This window comes from Nyctereutes procyonoides, unplaced genomic scaffold (genome assembly GCF_905146905.1).
Source record: "Nyctereutes procyonoides isolate TBG_1078 unplaced genomic scaffold, NYPRO_anot_genome, whole genome shotgun sequence".
In the NCBI taxonomy this organism is placed as follows: domain Eukaryota; kingdom Metazoa; phylum Chordata; class Mammalia; order Carnivora; family Canidae; genus Nyctereutes; species Nyctereutes procyonoides.
In genome coordinates this window covers 1,930,979-1,946,345 of record NW_026575040.1, presented here as the reverse complement: position 1 = coordinate 1,946,345, position 15,367 = coordinate 1,930,979, and positions in this window count along the sequence as shown.

The following is a 15,367-nucleotide window of genomic DNA, read 5'->3' as shown; positions in this document are numbered from 1 at the left end:
CACTCATGCCCCCTCCCCCGGAGAAAGAACCTAAACGATGAGAATACCCTCCTCCTCCTGTCTGCACCCCGATGTACAGGTGCAGAGGGGTGGGCTGGGCTGTGGAGGGGATGTTGGGTGGTCTCCGTGCTCAGGAAGGATCGGGACATGAGCTGGGGATCAGCCGTCCAATCGGGGGCCCTGCCTCTGGACGGGGTGCATTTGGGGGTGGGCCCCCAGCCATGAAGACAAGCCACATCCCTTGTCTGCCTTCAGCCTCAGAGATGCCCGCTGCAGGGGCCGCCGGGGATGACAGGGCTGGGCTAGGCACTGCCGCCCTCGGCAGTTCTGTTGCTGGTCCCTGGCTGGGGTGCGGGGGGGACCTATCCCCGTGGATCCCCGGTGCCGGGCAGAAGCTGCATCTCCGAGCCAACAGCAGGCAGGGCGCATGCTGGGTCCCCTTGTGCGGCGTGTCCCCCACTGAGTCCCTCTGCCTCCCTCTGGTCCTCTTCTCGCCTCTCGCTCCCTCTTGCTCCTCCAGCCGCTTGGCCCTGTTCAGCCTCTAGAATAAAGGCCGACATTTCCAATCCCCCCCCCCCCCAAATACCAGAGCAGTTCTGGGAGGCTTGACAAGAGGAGGATTGTGTGCAAGTGCGCGGCCTGCGGGTGGGCGTGGGCGCGGGCCACTGTCCTCTGTTTCTTCCGTCCCTCTCTCTGTCTGGAGAGAGGGGCACGTGCTTCCCTGCAGGGGAGGAACAGAGACAAAAGGGAAAGAAAAAAATCTGTCATCGTTGTAAACCCAGGATGGGGGGGAGGGGGGTCACAGAAGGAGGCAGGCTGGGGAAGAGCAGGGAAGGAGAGAAGGGGGAGAGAAGCTGTGAGCCTGTGAGCAGGAGAGAGCAGCGGCCGCCCTCCGGGGCCCGGGGCGTGGGGGCACCAGGCGGGGCGGCGGCGGGGGTGCGGGGGGTGCGGATGGAGAGACTGGGGGTGGGGGGGGCGCTCCGGGAGGAAGATCCGTGCATGGCAGGGGTGCAGGCGGCGGGGGGGGGGGCCCCCCCGCAGCGAGGGTCCTCTGAGCACCGGGCCCCTGCAGGCTGTAAGGTAGCCGCGTGTCTGCTCCTGGGGAGCGTGGAACCCCCGAAAAGAAGCAGGTCGCTGCTGCCTCCGCGCCAGGCACCCGCAGAGCCGAGAGTCCGAGCGTGTGGGCTGCCCACCCAGGGCCCCCCAGCAGGGCCCCCCAGCAGGGCCTCGGGCCAGGACTCCGGCCCGTCTGCCCTTCCCGAGGCCTCCGTGGGGCGCTGGCCGCTGGGAACGAGGACCAGAAACTTGGCTCTGCCACGACCTTGGGACCTTGGGACCTCTCGACCTCAGTTTCCCTGTCTGAAAAGTGCAGAGAACTTGGTCTGGCCTGGGGGCTGGGGGAGGACCTAGTGTCTGGCCAGGGGCGGCTGCCAGCTCTGGCTCCTGGAGGAGCTGAGGGTGCGGAGGGGGCATTCCCCGGCCGGGCCCGGGCGGCCCCAAGGCGGTGGCTCCCAGTCCCCTCCCTGCTGGGCCCAGTGGCAAGATTTGGGTACTGTGGGGATGAGCCTGAGGAGGGTCAGGGCGGAAGGTGCCTCTGGCAGGTGCCTGGAGAGGGGAGGAGCTTGGCCTCAGGGCACCCAGTGAGGAAGCTTGGGCTAGTATTGGCTTTGGGGCAGGGGGCTTCCCTTCAGCCCTGTGCTGCTCAGGGAGCCCCCAAGCGGCCTTAGGGCAAGAGAGGTGGACTCTGAACCCTCTGCTTGAAGCCGCCTCCTCCAGGGAGCCTTTCGGGATTTCTTCCAGCAAGGAGCGGCCCCACGCCCACGGTGCGGCCCTGTATTCATCCTCTCCTTGTTCCTTTGGCTTTAACCTGCCCTCAACTGCTCCCTCTCCTAGCAAATCAGGCAGTGGGGTCCCTTACGTCTTCAGGGATGATGGAGGGCCATCCTCACCCCCCAGGGAGCACCTGCGAGGGGCCCAGCTCTGTTCCAGGACTCTTCCTGCATCGAATCACTTGAACCTCACGACAACCCCAGAAGGTCAGGATTACTGTGAGCCCATTTTTCAGGACAGGAAGCACAAAGAGGTTGTGACTTCCAGACACAAAGTAGGGGGAGAGGGGTCCAAACCCAAGTCCGTCCATTCTCTAGAGAATGAAAAGTATTTGGGAGATGAAAAGTATCCTCGTGGCACCGTGAACATCAGCTATGACCCACACTGACACGACCAGTCCAGGGCCTCGAGGGGTCGGGTTTCAGCCACTTCCCGAGTCACTGTTGCTGCCCTGTGGTTTTGGGCAAGCGGACATGGACCTCAGGCTCATTCGCGAGGTGTGGTGTGTGTGTGTGTGTGTGTGTGTGTGTGTGTGTGCACGCTACATTCGGAGTCCCTTCTGGGCCCTGGGACACATCTATCTTGAAGGGAACAGGGAAGGGGTGAGTCAGGGGCAGGTCTGCGAAGGTGGAGCCCGTCAGGTGCACGTCCTCCTGGGGGGTCAGTGTGTGAAAAGGGGTGCGCCAGGAGAGCAGGAGAGGGGACAGGTCCGGTCCAGGTGTGGGGGACGGGCTGGCCCTTGGGCCTGGGAGCCTTCCCCTCTGCTGCCTGCCACGGAGGGGAGTTTTTCTTGGCAGGAAACAGCCTCATCCATCAGAGGCAATGGGGGGCTGACAGCGGCCACTCCCTGCTGGCCGGGCTTGCGGCAGACTCATAAATCCCAGTCCAGGCTGTGCCGTAAATTCCTGTGATTCACGCCCGGTCTCGGAGGACAGAGACATTTGGGGCTGCGGGACAGGCTGCTCTTCCCCGAGCAGAACAGGGGGGATCCCTGAATCACCAGCCTGGCGGGTGCAGAGAGCCCTCCCCAGGCCCCACAGGATGTGGCTGCTGGGCCCCCCGGGACATCTCGGGCCCCTCCTGAGCCATCTCTGCTTAGACCCCGGCTACGTCTGCCTTCAATCTGGGGCACCCCCGTGCCCTGGCCTGATCTGGCCACCCGAGGGGACACAGCTGTGGACACTGTGTCCTCTGAGGTCTTTGGGGGCTTGTGGCCAGGAGGGAGCATCCCACTTCCCCCTTGGCAACTTCTCCTGCCACTCCATGGGACGGTCTGTCGCGGTGATGACGAGGACAATAGTGGGAACCAGGGGTCACTCTGCGTATTTCTTGTTCTGAGAGGCCTGGGGCCTTGAACCCACTGCCTGTGGGAGATGGAAGGGTCTCAGAGACCCTCTGACCCAGGGCTGCGGTCATTTGGCAGCTTCCACCAGGACTCTTATCACACTCAGGTGCCAGTCTTTACTCTCACTTAACGTTTTTCTTGAAACTGGCTCACTTTAAAATTCAAATGTGTGAGGGACACCTGGGTGGCTCAGCAGTTGGGCGCCTGCTTGCCTTGAGCCCAGGCCGTGATCCCCGGGTCCCGGGATCGAGTCCTGCTTCAGGCTCCCTGCATGGAGCCCACTTCTCCCTCTGCCTGTGTCTCTGCCTCTCTCTGTGTCTCCCATGAATAAATAAGTAAAATCGTTAAAAAACTTTAAATGTATGTTTTAGCCTTGTCTTAAGCAATATTTGTGAAGCCAGAGGTCCAATGTGCTAGTCAAACACACACACACATGCAGATGTGGGAATATATACATAAACACACATGGTGAAAACAGCAGGCGCACATCTCTGCGTACTAGCGGAGAGTCCTGGGTCTCACCGGCGACGCACACACCGTTCTCTGAGACGGCCGTGCTGGGATTACCATCCAGCCCACTTGACTCCCAGCCTAGTGCTCATTTTGCAGAAGTATTGTTCAAAAAGACACGTTTGTCACAAGCTTGTTTGTGAAGGGAATAACCGGCCAGGATGGTTTTTTTCCCCAGAAGAACATTTGCCTCCCCAAGGGCCTTCTGGAGATGGTGCCCTAGTGCAGAGGGGTATGTTGAAAGGTGGGCTTGCTGACAGCAGGCCGATGGGCGGGCAGGTGGGCATCCTGGGTGTCCTGGGGGGACTAGGTGCTGGCTCCCCTCTCTGTTTACCTTTCTTCGTGGCACTTGGGGCTCCTGCAGCATCTTCAGGGCTGCGGAGAGGTGGAGAAAGGGGTCCCAGGGGAGGGAGAGAGCAGGATGCTGGCAGCAGCCTTCCCTGGGGAGCTGCTTACCGAGGCGATGATTAGTGCTGCCACCAGCTCCCAGGCCGGCAAGGAAGGTGGCCTCATTAGCCAGCGCCTTCCCCTGCACAACCTCTGGCTTCCTACCTTCAGGCTCCTGCCACCTGTGCTGCCACTGCCGCTGCAACCACCGTCGTCGTCACCCCAGAGATGCAGCACAACAGTCCTTGCTGGGGACCAGGCTGCTGGCTCCCGGGGAGACAGGAAGGAGATGTGTGTGGGGCGGCCAGGGTGCATGTACACGGCACTCACACTCATGTACACACGAGCACACAGACACTGTCATCCACCGGTGCACACGTACCGTTAGATGTGCAGCCTAGGTGCACGCCCACGCACACACGCAAGCAGGACGCAGGGACGTACATGTCTATATCCAGACAGACTCGTGCGCTGAAGCAAACTGCCCGGGTGCATTGCACAAGCACACAGATTCGACAGCGATGTGTACGCACACCTGGGCTCAAGTGCCTGAGGACACACGACGCATGCATGCAGATGCCTGGATGGTACATGGACACTCAGCCACGCGTGTGTCCACGTGGGCATCCTGGCATGTATCTCCAGACTCGGAAGTGCAGGTGAGATTGGTGCAGCTCAGACACGTGGATGAGCCGGCAGAGCAGACCCGCAGAAGCGCGAGGCAGCGACGGCACAGGCCTGGGCACTCCGCAGACTCCCTGGTGCACGGGGCTCCTACCCGCACACATCCGTGCCACGGGGCGCCAATGTGAGGTTCTTCTTGGAAGCTTCCGAGGCCGGAGGCGCTGGGCTGCTTAATTCCCTGGGGGAGGCGAGAAGACAGTTGCTGAGGACACATTTAATTAATTCTTAGCGTTCCTGATGGAAAGAGAGGGAGGAGAAGAGGGAGAGAGGCACCGGTGGATGGACAGACAGACAGATGGATGCCAAGAGGGAAGAGAAGGGGCAGCGGGCAGGTGAAGGTGCAGGAGTAGGAGCAGGGCAAGTTCTCAGGGCCCGGGGACCACATCACTCAGCCCTGACCCCAAAACCAGGTGGGCCCTTCCAGGTCAGAGGGTTGGGTCAATGTAGGACCGTCCTTACAGGGCCCCTGGCGCAGCTCCGGGGGCGGGGGACTCACCCTGTGTCTCACTGGCTTCCTCTGAGTGGAAATCTGCTCCTGGAGCCTCCCGACTTGGGTCCCACCTGCGTTGCACGGGCCGTGGCGGGGGGGCCCGGGGGCCGGGGGACTCTGTTTTCTCAGGGTCAGCATGGAGGGACACCGGGACAGACACTCCTAACCCATGCCTGATCTCAGCCCCAAGACCAAATCAGGGAGACACGGGTGGACAAAGACGGGGAGTCGGGGGGGCAAAGAGGACGTGAGTGGGAGACGGGGTCGGGCGCAGGCGGGAGATGAGACCTGGAGGCCAAGGTCTCGTGGAGATAGAGCAGACGTGGGGGACTGCGACAGAGCCGGTGAGAGCTGGACGGGCCCGGAGACCCAGAGAGGACTCTAGGGGAGCAGGCCAGAGGAGGCCCACGAAGATCTGGGGACTGGGGGAAATGGCCCAACTCCCCACTTAGCTTGGTCGGGAGGATGTCAGTGTGCCTGGGGACGCAGAGGGAGGACTCCTGGCCTGGAGAGGAGGCTGCGTGACCTGCTGGGCCCCCAACCCCCCCCACCCAGCCTTGGCTCCTGGTCCATGAGGTGGGGGGTGGGGACCGACCCTGTCTCCTGGTCAGTCCCGAGGCTGCAAGGGAAAGCCGGCCCGCGCTTGTTCCCCCTGCTTCCCCCTGGCTTGGGGGCCTACAGGGCTGGAGGTGGGGGCTCTGCGGGCCTCTGGGTGCAGGCTCGCCTGGGAGCCCCCGCTCCGGCCAACTGGGTGGGGAGGACCGTCTCCGCGGGGCTGCTGCAATGTGCTGCAGCCCCGCAGCGCTGAGTGATGGAGCGTTTGCCCTGAATATTGAAAATGCATAAATATCCATTTCCAGGCACCGAGGCAGATATAAATACAGAGTGGGGGGTGCGCAGCCCTTGGCAGTCATTTACCATCCCTGCCTCTCCGGGTGGCGCGGGCACTTACGCTCGGCCATCAGGACTCTCCGAGATGGCTTTATGACTGCCAGCTGCCACCTGGGCCCCTTCTCTCGGAGAAATGGCTCTTCGGGGATGGCTGCCTGCGGGGTGGGGGCGGGGGGGGGGCTGGGCAGGGCTGGTCATTCCTGGGCCTGCTCCATCCTAGGCCTTCGGGGGGCCTCTCCCATCTTCTCCTTTTCTAAAATCTTCTGACTCCAGAGAGAGGCAGGGAGCAAACACATTTGTGTCAGGCCTGGTGTGTACCCAGCCCTGGTGAGCTTGGGTAGAGGCAGGGGAGCTCCCGCCCTGCCTGTGGGAGGGGACAGAGAAGCCACTGTAGGTCAGGAACACCCCCCCCCCCCCCCCCCCCCCCGTGAGTGGGAAATGGAGCCTGGAGAGAAGAGTCATGGGGGGGGGTGGTCTCTGCACACCTGCCTCAGCTTAGCAGGTCCTCAGTCCTCAGCGGGGGCCTCTGCATCAGACGGGGGAGTGCAGGCCACAGCTCTCAGGCGGGCGCTACTGGACCCTTCTCTGTGCACTGCCAAGTGGAGGCCCCGAGGCGACTCCCCGCCTCACCTGGAGCTGAACATGGCCTCAAGGTCCCCGATCCCCGTGGCCTGTATTCCCACGGGGTGTCTGATGGGCTGGGGTGCAGGGCGCCCCGTTCCCACAGCAGAGCGGAGCCTGGGAGAGCGCAGAGTTCTCCACGCTGTCTTCCTTCTAGGGTCCCGGAGTCCCACTTCCCAGAGGGCAGAGGTTGGGCTTCCCTGCCCGGAGCTGGGCACTCACCTGGGCGGCCCACGGGGCACGATTAATGCATCAACATAGGGAACCTGGCCCAGGGCCTTGACCTAGAGCGGGGAGTGAGGGTGGGGCCAGGTGAGCCTGGACGGACCCGTGGGCGGGGGTACCTGTCGGGGCGGGTCTCGGAGGGGCGGGGCCTCTGGGGGCGGGGCCTTGGAGGGGCGGGGTCTCCGAGGGGCGGGGTCCATGGGAGCAGGGTCTCGGGGGCGGGGCGTCTGGGCCCCTGGGGCGGGGCCTAAGGGGGCGGGGCATCAGAGGGGCGGGGCCCCATAGGGGCGAGGCCTCAGAGCAGAGGGGGCGGGGCCTCCGGGGCGGGGTCTCCGAGGGGCGGGACCTCTGGGGACGGGGCCTCGGGGGAGGCAGGCTGCGGCTGAGCCTGGGGCTGGGAGGCCTTCCTCTGCCCTTGTCTGCTCATCTTCCCCTCCTGCGGCTCCGCCTTGGCAGGGCCCCTGTACCCTGGCCGCTCCACACCTGCTCTGAGCTCCTGCCTCGGTCGTGAACTGACTACATCAGTGGAAGGTCTCAGGCCAGGTCACTTAGTGGGACAATGTGGCCTGAGTCGTTTCCCCCCAGGCCAGGGCTCAGCGAATGTCCTCTGGGCTCAGACCTTGTGCCTACTCGGGGCGCCCCAGAGGGAGCCGGGCCGGGAGTGGGCAGTCTTCTCCCAAGAGGTGGGAGTGGGGGCGGGACCCCGTCACCACAGAGCAAACTGGTGGCTGAGATGGGCAGCCTCTAACCCTCTGGGAGGCCGTGCTCCCCCTGCGCCCTCTCCAGACCCCAGCAGTGCCCACTGTGTGCCAAGCACCGTGCCGGGCTTATGGGGAAGCGGATGAACAAGACTCATCCTCGATCTCAGGTGCTTAGAGTCTCACATGGGACACCGTGTGCCCAGCGAGCCACACAGGGCACGCAAGGAGCGTGGGCACGCGGAGGAGGGTGAAAGTAGCTGTGACCAAGGCCGCGGGCACGCTTCCATCTGAGCCGCAGTAGGATTTTAGCAAGTGGTTCTGGGCTGCTGGAAACACCCTGTGTTTGTTCGGCGTGGAGATGCTGCGGCATACATTGGCGTGTGTGCGGGCGGGGGTCGCTGACTCCTAACCAGACCGACCACAAAATGGGCAGTGCCAGCTCCTGAAGGGCCTGTGTCTGAGGGTGTGGCTGTTGTCGGGTATGGGTCCCCCTGAGAGCAGAAAGTCTTAGAGGGAGGTGGGCAGCGGGGGTGGGAGTGTCGGGGGGGGGGCCTGATTGGCTGTGCTGTGTTTGTCTGGGGATAGGGACCGCCAGCCAGCCGGCCATCCCGCTGGGCTCCCAGGGCTGGAATTTAGAGCTGGGCAGACACACAGCCCTTGCCAACCCCACGCCCTGGCTGCAGCTTGAGTCAGGGCTAAAATTAGCCTGGTGGCTGTGGAGGCAGCAGGAGAGGCAGCCTGGGACTTGGCCCCGCGTCTCCATCCAGAGGTAGTGGCCCGGGCTACTGAAAGTCGGTGGGCGCAGGTCAGGACCCAGAGTGATGCTGGGGTTCACCACAGGAGCGAGAACTCAGGCCACCCTCCCAAGTTGGCTTATGGGAGCAGGAGCCTTGGGGGGCGTGCCCTGCCTTTCTCTCCCAGCCACCCGTTGGCCACTGTCAGCTGCTGGGGGAAGGGGTGGCGAGGCTCTGAAGCCCTGGGGCCCGCAGGGCACGGATCAGGCCAGCAGCCCCTCCCAGTGCGATTCTCCTGCTTTTGCTCTCACCCAGGTGCTCTGTTGCTTCTCTCCCATGGTTGCCATGGGAACCACAGGTGGTTTAAGTTTGCCTGAGCTGCCTCCCTTCTGAGATGGGCAGTGGGGCAGGGCACATGCAGGGGAGCCTCCCTTTGGGCTCTGTCCATGTGGCCCATCTCTTGGCCCCGTGCTCACCTCCTCCCTCCCCCGTACTCCCACAGCCTTCCAGCCACAGAGTCCTGACCATTTGCTCCACTTCCAAAATATCCTTGGCACTTGGCATCTGCGGCGCCTCCCCCACCTTGGCCTGGTCCCCGTCCTCAGCTCTCTGAGCAGTGAGCGCTTACCTTTCAGGTCCGCATGTCCCTCCCGTCCTACAGCCCTTCGGTGGCTCCCACTGCCCTCAAGACAAAGCCATGCTCTTGACCGGTGCCTTCTGGTCCTGGCTTCCTCTTTGCCCGGGGCCCCACTGCCATGCTTGTGCTACCGCCACGCGGGGATGTCGGGTCTGTGGAATGGGTGGGTTAGTGTGGTGAGTCACACTTCCAGAACCACATTCTATGGGTTGGTAGTAGTGTCTTTGCACAATTAATAGGTGTGCATCAAAAATGAGTTCCATGTGGAAATATTTCGAGAAGCGCTGCATATGCCTCACCTCCTGGCCACCCACAAGGCACTCTGTCACCCCATACAGGCTTGGGCAAGGCCTGCAATACAGAAATCTGTTTCGCTTTGTTGAGCCCAGAGATTTCCAGAGTGTTTGCTCAAAAATAAGGGACATCTAGGAACAGCTCTCGGAGCCGGTTTCCCTGGACAACCATTTGAAAAATGCTGTTTGGGCCCAAAGCGTGGTGCCTGCCCTCTGGGATCTGGGGTCCTGAGGCTGCTCCCTCTGGTACAGAGGGGCCTCCATGTCGCCACATCTTGGTATGGAGCAAAGCAGACGCTGGGAAGCCGGACCCTCTCTCAGCAGCCTTTCCACCTCCTGGCCAGTGGGTCAGGCAGGGCTCCTGGATGTGTTCTGTCTGCCCCACACACAACATTCTTTTAAAAATTTGACCTAGTTGCCAGCATTTAAAACCTGTGAGATTCCGTAACAGATTCTGAATCTGAATGTTGCCTAAGACCTAGCCACGCAGCGAGCTTATAACCCTCTGCGGAATTGGAGAACTGCGGGAAGCGTTTCCAAGTAGAGCAGCCCACCCGCGCTGCCCAGTCCCTCTGAACACATTTGAATTTCCGCCCCTGTCAAGGGGCGAGTGGGGCTCTTCTCAATGAGTTCCTCCTCACTGGTTGGTGCATCCCAGCCGCCTCCCTCCAGGGCTGTCCTGCGGCAGGTAGGGCTTCCTGGATGTGCTCACACCCCCCCCCCCCCAAGCACCAGGTACATCAAGGAAATCAAGCCAGTGCAGCCCCCTCTTCGACCCCTCTGGCCGTGGGTGGTCCCGGGGGGCTGCTGAGCGGCGGGGCCAGGCCTGCCTGCAGCCTCCTCCTGTGTCACCTGCCTGTGGGCTCAGCTGATGAGGAGGCCTGCAGCAGCTGCTCAGGTCACTCCGGTAATCGGAGCGTGCTGAGTGCGAGAATCACTCCCTGCAAGAGCTAAAAGCTGAGAACAGTGTGGGACCGACCGCGCTGGCACTTCGGAGACAGCTTGCTGCTGTGGAGAGCTTGCTAAAAATAGCCCACTCCCGGCTGACACTGGAGCCATGGAAAATCCTGCTCCGGAGGGGTGGCTGGGGTGCCCCTCCTGTGTCTGTGCCACCTACTAGTGCCCAGAGGTGGGCTGGCCTGGCGGAGCTGACAAGAGCCAGCCTGCTGGGAGCCTCTTCCTCGGCCCCGGGAAGACTGTAGGGAAACAGAGCTCTGACTCGGTGGCTCCTGCCTGACGGTGGAGGCGTGGGGAGGCCCAGACTTGCCTCCTGACCTTCCCACAATTAGGATGAGTGAGGAAGTCCCCTCTCGGGCTGAGACCTGGCCCTGGATCAGGCTCCCATCCTAGGAGGGCCGGGGGAGGCGAGTAGGGGACGCTCGTACCCAGCGGGACATTCGCGTCTGCAGCCCGCCCGGAGCCCGTCAGGCCACCGACTGCAGCCATCTCCTGCTTTGCCCGAACTTGTCCTGTTCTTGCCCCCTCGCCCCCGCCCCCCTCGCAGTCTATTCAACCCTTCCCCAGCTTGAGGCCTGCTCATACCGGCTTCCCTCCTCCAGAACACCCTCTGATCCTTTTGTTCAAGGTACCAGGCCCCCCTCCAAGCGCCCCGTCCACCCCACCATCCAGTGCTGGGGCTTCCCTTCCGCTGGCACCGCCCAGGATGCCACGGTGCCTTGAGCAAGCTCCCGGGCGTCTCTAGCCTCCGGGAATCAAGGAGCAGGCCCCGAGGCCTGGCTGGTAGGAGCCCGTCGTGTATCCTATTGTGATGTTAGCAGACCTCGTGCGAAGACCTGGGTGGGCAGGAGAATCGGAGACACGGGTATGACCTCTAGTCCCAAACGCCTGGCCACCCAGCCTGTGCTCACGGGCCTCCTGGGGGGGGGGGCACCCTGCAGGCAGCTCCTCTCCAGGGTCCTGCTTCTGCCCCCAGCTCCTTGGGGGAAGGGTTCTGGCCTGGCCCAGGGGCTCACACGCTCCTGGGAGGAGGCCTCGGACGGCAATCCATGAGGCAGAGACCAATCCACGCCAGGGCAGGACTACAGGGACGAGAGCCGGGGAGACTGAGGCTAGACGTGCTGGGTCTCACCTGAGTTGCCAACTCGATCCTCTTCCCCAGCCTTGATGGAGCTCAGGGCACAAGTGTGGAGGAGGCCAGGGAGACAACAGGGTTTAGTTTCCGAGGATCGTGGGTCCTTGTCCCTGTGAGGGGTCAGCCAGGCCGGGCCAGCCTCTGCAGAGGGGCCTGGGGTGCCCGGAGTGGCTGGGGTGCGGGCGGGAGGGCGGGCTTCCCCTCCCCAAGCTGGTTCCCGGGATGGCCCTGGCGCAAGCCTGTCTTCCCTGCTGTGGGCAGGGGTGACCATGAGGGCCCAGGATTTCCCGCTGTTCCCGGGGTGAGGGGCGTGGGAAGCGTTGTGAGCACAGAGGCCATACGTTCGGGCTGGCCAGCATGGTCTGTCTGCGGGGCCCGGGAGAAGGCTTCCACATCCCCGGGCCTTACTTGCCCGTCTAGGCATGGTCAGTATTGGACGGGACCCAGGCCAGATTAGTGGTTGACGTTGTGGAGATGCGGATCTGACGAACTGAGCAAGCGCCGGCAGTTTACTTAACCTCCCTGTGCCTCACTCCCTGCATCTGTAAAATGGGGACGGCAGTTGTTAAAAAGAAAACCAGAGGCCCCAAATGGCTTCATGTAGGTTAAGGCCCACGCTAGTAAAGCAAGTTAACCTAACTGTAGTTTGGACCCCCAGGAATGCACCTGTAACCAGTTGACATTTTCTGGTCAGAACTAGGAAATTTACTGATTGACCCTTTCTGGTCTCCTTAGGAGGATGACATTACCTAAAACAATGGGTTCTTTCCTAAAATTTTCCTTTTTCTGCCACTGGTCTAGCTTTCTGTAACCCCTTGGAGCCCCCTCTGCTTGATAGACGTGATGTTGCCTGATCCATGAGTCAATAAAGCAAATTAGAAGTTTAAAATGCACTTTGTTGGGCGGCCTGGGTGGCTCAGTGGTTTAGCACCGCCTTCAGCCCAGGGCGTGACCCCGGGGTCCCGGGATCGAGTCCTGCATGGGGCCTGCTTCTCCCTCTGCCTGTGTCTCTGCCTCTCTCGCTCTGTCTCTCTGCGTCTCCCATGAATAAATAAATAAAATCTTTTAAAAAAATGTACTCTGTTGAATTTTTACTATTTAACACAATAGGATGTTTCTTATATGGTTATTGTGAGGACGTGTGTGTGTGTGTGTGTGTTGGGGGGGGGTCAGAGACTGAAGCATAGTATTATATAAATGTCAATTGTTATTACCAGGTCACAAACTCTTGAGAATTCAAGAAAACATATAGACCCCTTTTCAGAAGAAACCTGTATGCGGGACTTGGTGCATAATTTCTAGGGCTAGGGTCATGAGCTCTCCGAAGTTCATATGTGGAAGAACATGACTATATCTAACATGCTTTTTCCTTTTTTTTTTTCCCAGTTGAGACTTTTATAGTCAAATTCATGTATGCAAATAATTGTAAAAATGAGAAGATAAGTGGCTGTCCTCTGTCCCCCCCCCCCCCCCCGCCCCACGACTGAGCCCAGGCTCTTCCAGAGGTCGCAGCCCCATAGCCATTCCCCCAAGCGTCCGTCTCTCTCTCTGAACTGGACCCTCCGCTTTGCCCCCAGCAGTGTTGGGAGCAGGGTGGTGGAGCTGTTCTTGATTTGCCCCCAGGGACCCTGAAGCTCTAACTCCCTGCCTTCTTCCTGAATCCGCCTTCTGAGTGGCTCTGAGTCCTCCAAGTGCCTCCGACACCTGGGCCTGCCCCTCCCCACCCCAACCACTTCCACCTTTGTCCCTCGCTGGTCACCAGAGTGACTTTCCATTTGCACATACCGCCATACCTGCTCTTCCTTAAACTTAAACTCTTCCTTAAACTTCCTTAAAGGAGTGGCTCCTCATTGAATGCAATGATTTTAGCACCAAGGTCAAAGAGACAGAGTCATGTAAGATTCATGATGCCCAGCGTACAGAAAGAGCAGAGGTCTTTGTGGTAAGTAGGACATCCTCAGAGGGGGCCTGGGGTGGGTCCAGGGGCCAGTGAGGTTGCCCAGCCCAGCCAGGCCTGCAAGTGTCCCTGGGGTTCGGGTGAGGTGGGGAGGAGGAGCCTCCAGGATGAAACCATTTCATGCAAATGTATTGAAATGAGGCTTTGGGGCAAGTTTGACAAGCTGCCAGGAACAAAGGCTCTGTGACTCTCCAGTCTCCCACCTTCCCAACCAGCTGGCTTGAATGACAGTTTAGGGGGACTGCTGAAGGAGGGGCTGACAGGAAGCTGAGGCCCTGGACCTCAGGGAATTAGGAAAAGAAACACATCTCTGAGCTCATCCTGCCTTTCTTCATACATTTTGGTTCCTTTGTATAGATTGTCTACAAAATGAGAGGCAAGCACCCCTTGGGCAGGTACTGTGGCTGGTTTCCAGCTCGTATCCAAATGACACTTCCTTTTTTTTTTTCCTTTTTCTTTATTATTATCATTTTTAAGTAGCCTCCATACCCAACATGGAGCCGAGTGCAGGGCTTGAACTCATGACCTTGAGATCAAGACCTGAGCTGAGATCAAGAGTAGGACACTTAACTGTCTGAGTCACCCAGGCAACATCCTTTTCTTTTTTTTTTTTCTTTTTTTTTTCTTTTCTTTTTTTAAATGGAGCCCAGGTACACAGAACTGGATTAATCACAACCCTGCCTACGACACACCCTCATTATTGGCCCATGCGGAGCCACTTTAATTAATTACGAAGCTATATGTTTGTTTGCGATAACAGTGATGTTAAACAACAAAAAAATCAACTGAGTAATTTAAAAGATCAAACTGGCTATATCGAATGATTTATCCACCAGGTTTCATCCCATGTAGCACACAGAAAGGAACTCCATCGAACTGCAGAAAAGGAAAGATTTTTAGGGTGGGGGTGAGTGGGTGACGGGCACTGAGGGGGACACTTGACGGGATGAGCACTGGGTGTTATTCTCTATGTTGGTAAATTGAACACCAATAAAAAAAATAAATAAATAAATAAAAAGGAAAGATTTTTAAAGGCAGGACAAGGAAGTCGTAAACAGGAAAAAGGATGATTTTGTGTCAGGTCACCTTCTTTTGGGGGGATAGAAAGGACTTATTGGTTGGATTACCTCATCTTCCTCCAAGGCATGGAGAGGGCCTGTGCGACAGATCACTCTGTGGTTATGCCAGAAAATTTCTGGCCCATTGGGTAAGACTACATTTCTGGAGGAGACTGAGAGTGCTGTTAGGTTAGGTATTAAGTCCTGGTTTGGTGACGTGGCCTATAGATGACTCTATTTGGGGCCTGTGGCTTTCCTTTTGACAGCAGAACACATATGAACTCAGAACTCAACCTGAGATCTAGAGCCTTAATAATATTTGCAGCTACCCTGTGCTCCTCCTTTATCTTATCCCCCTGCTTCCCCATCAGTGGAAGAGTATCCGCTGCGCTGAATTATGTGTTTATCATTCCCTAGCCTTTCTAAATACAATCTTATTACTGTATCAGTCAGGATAAACTAGGTTATGCTGCCGTAACAAATAACCCCTAATCTCGGTGGTTTAACTCACCAGCTTATTTCTTGCTTTTGCTACATGACCAGTGCAGATTGGCAGAGACCTCTGCCCATTGCAGACACAGGACCTGGGTATGGCCACCATCCTAGGATAGCTGCTATTCAATACTAAGTTCTGGGGTTTGCTTTGTCACAGGGGAATAAAAACTATGCACCAGGGACGCCTGGGTGGCTCAGTGGTTGAGCGTCTGCCTTCGGCCTAGGGAGTGATCCTGGAGACCGGCGATGGAGTCCCGCATCGGGGTCCCTGCAGGGAGCTTGCTTCTCCCTCTGCCTGTGTCTCTGCCTCTGTCTCTGTGTCTCTCATGAATAAATAAATAAAGATTTTAAAAACAAAACAAAACAAAATCTATGCACCAGTTCTTTGATGTTTCTGTCTGAAAGTGAGCACTTCAG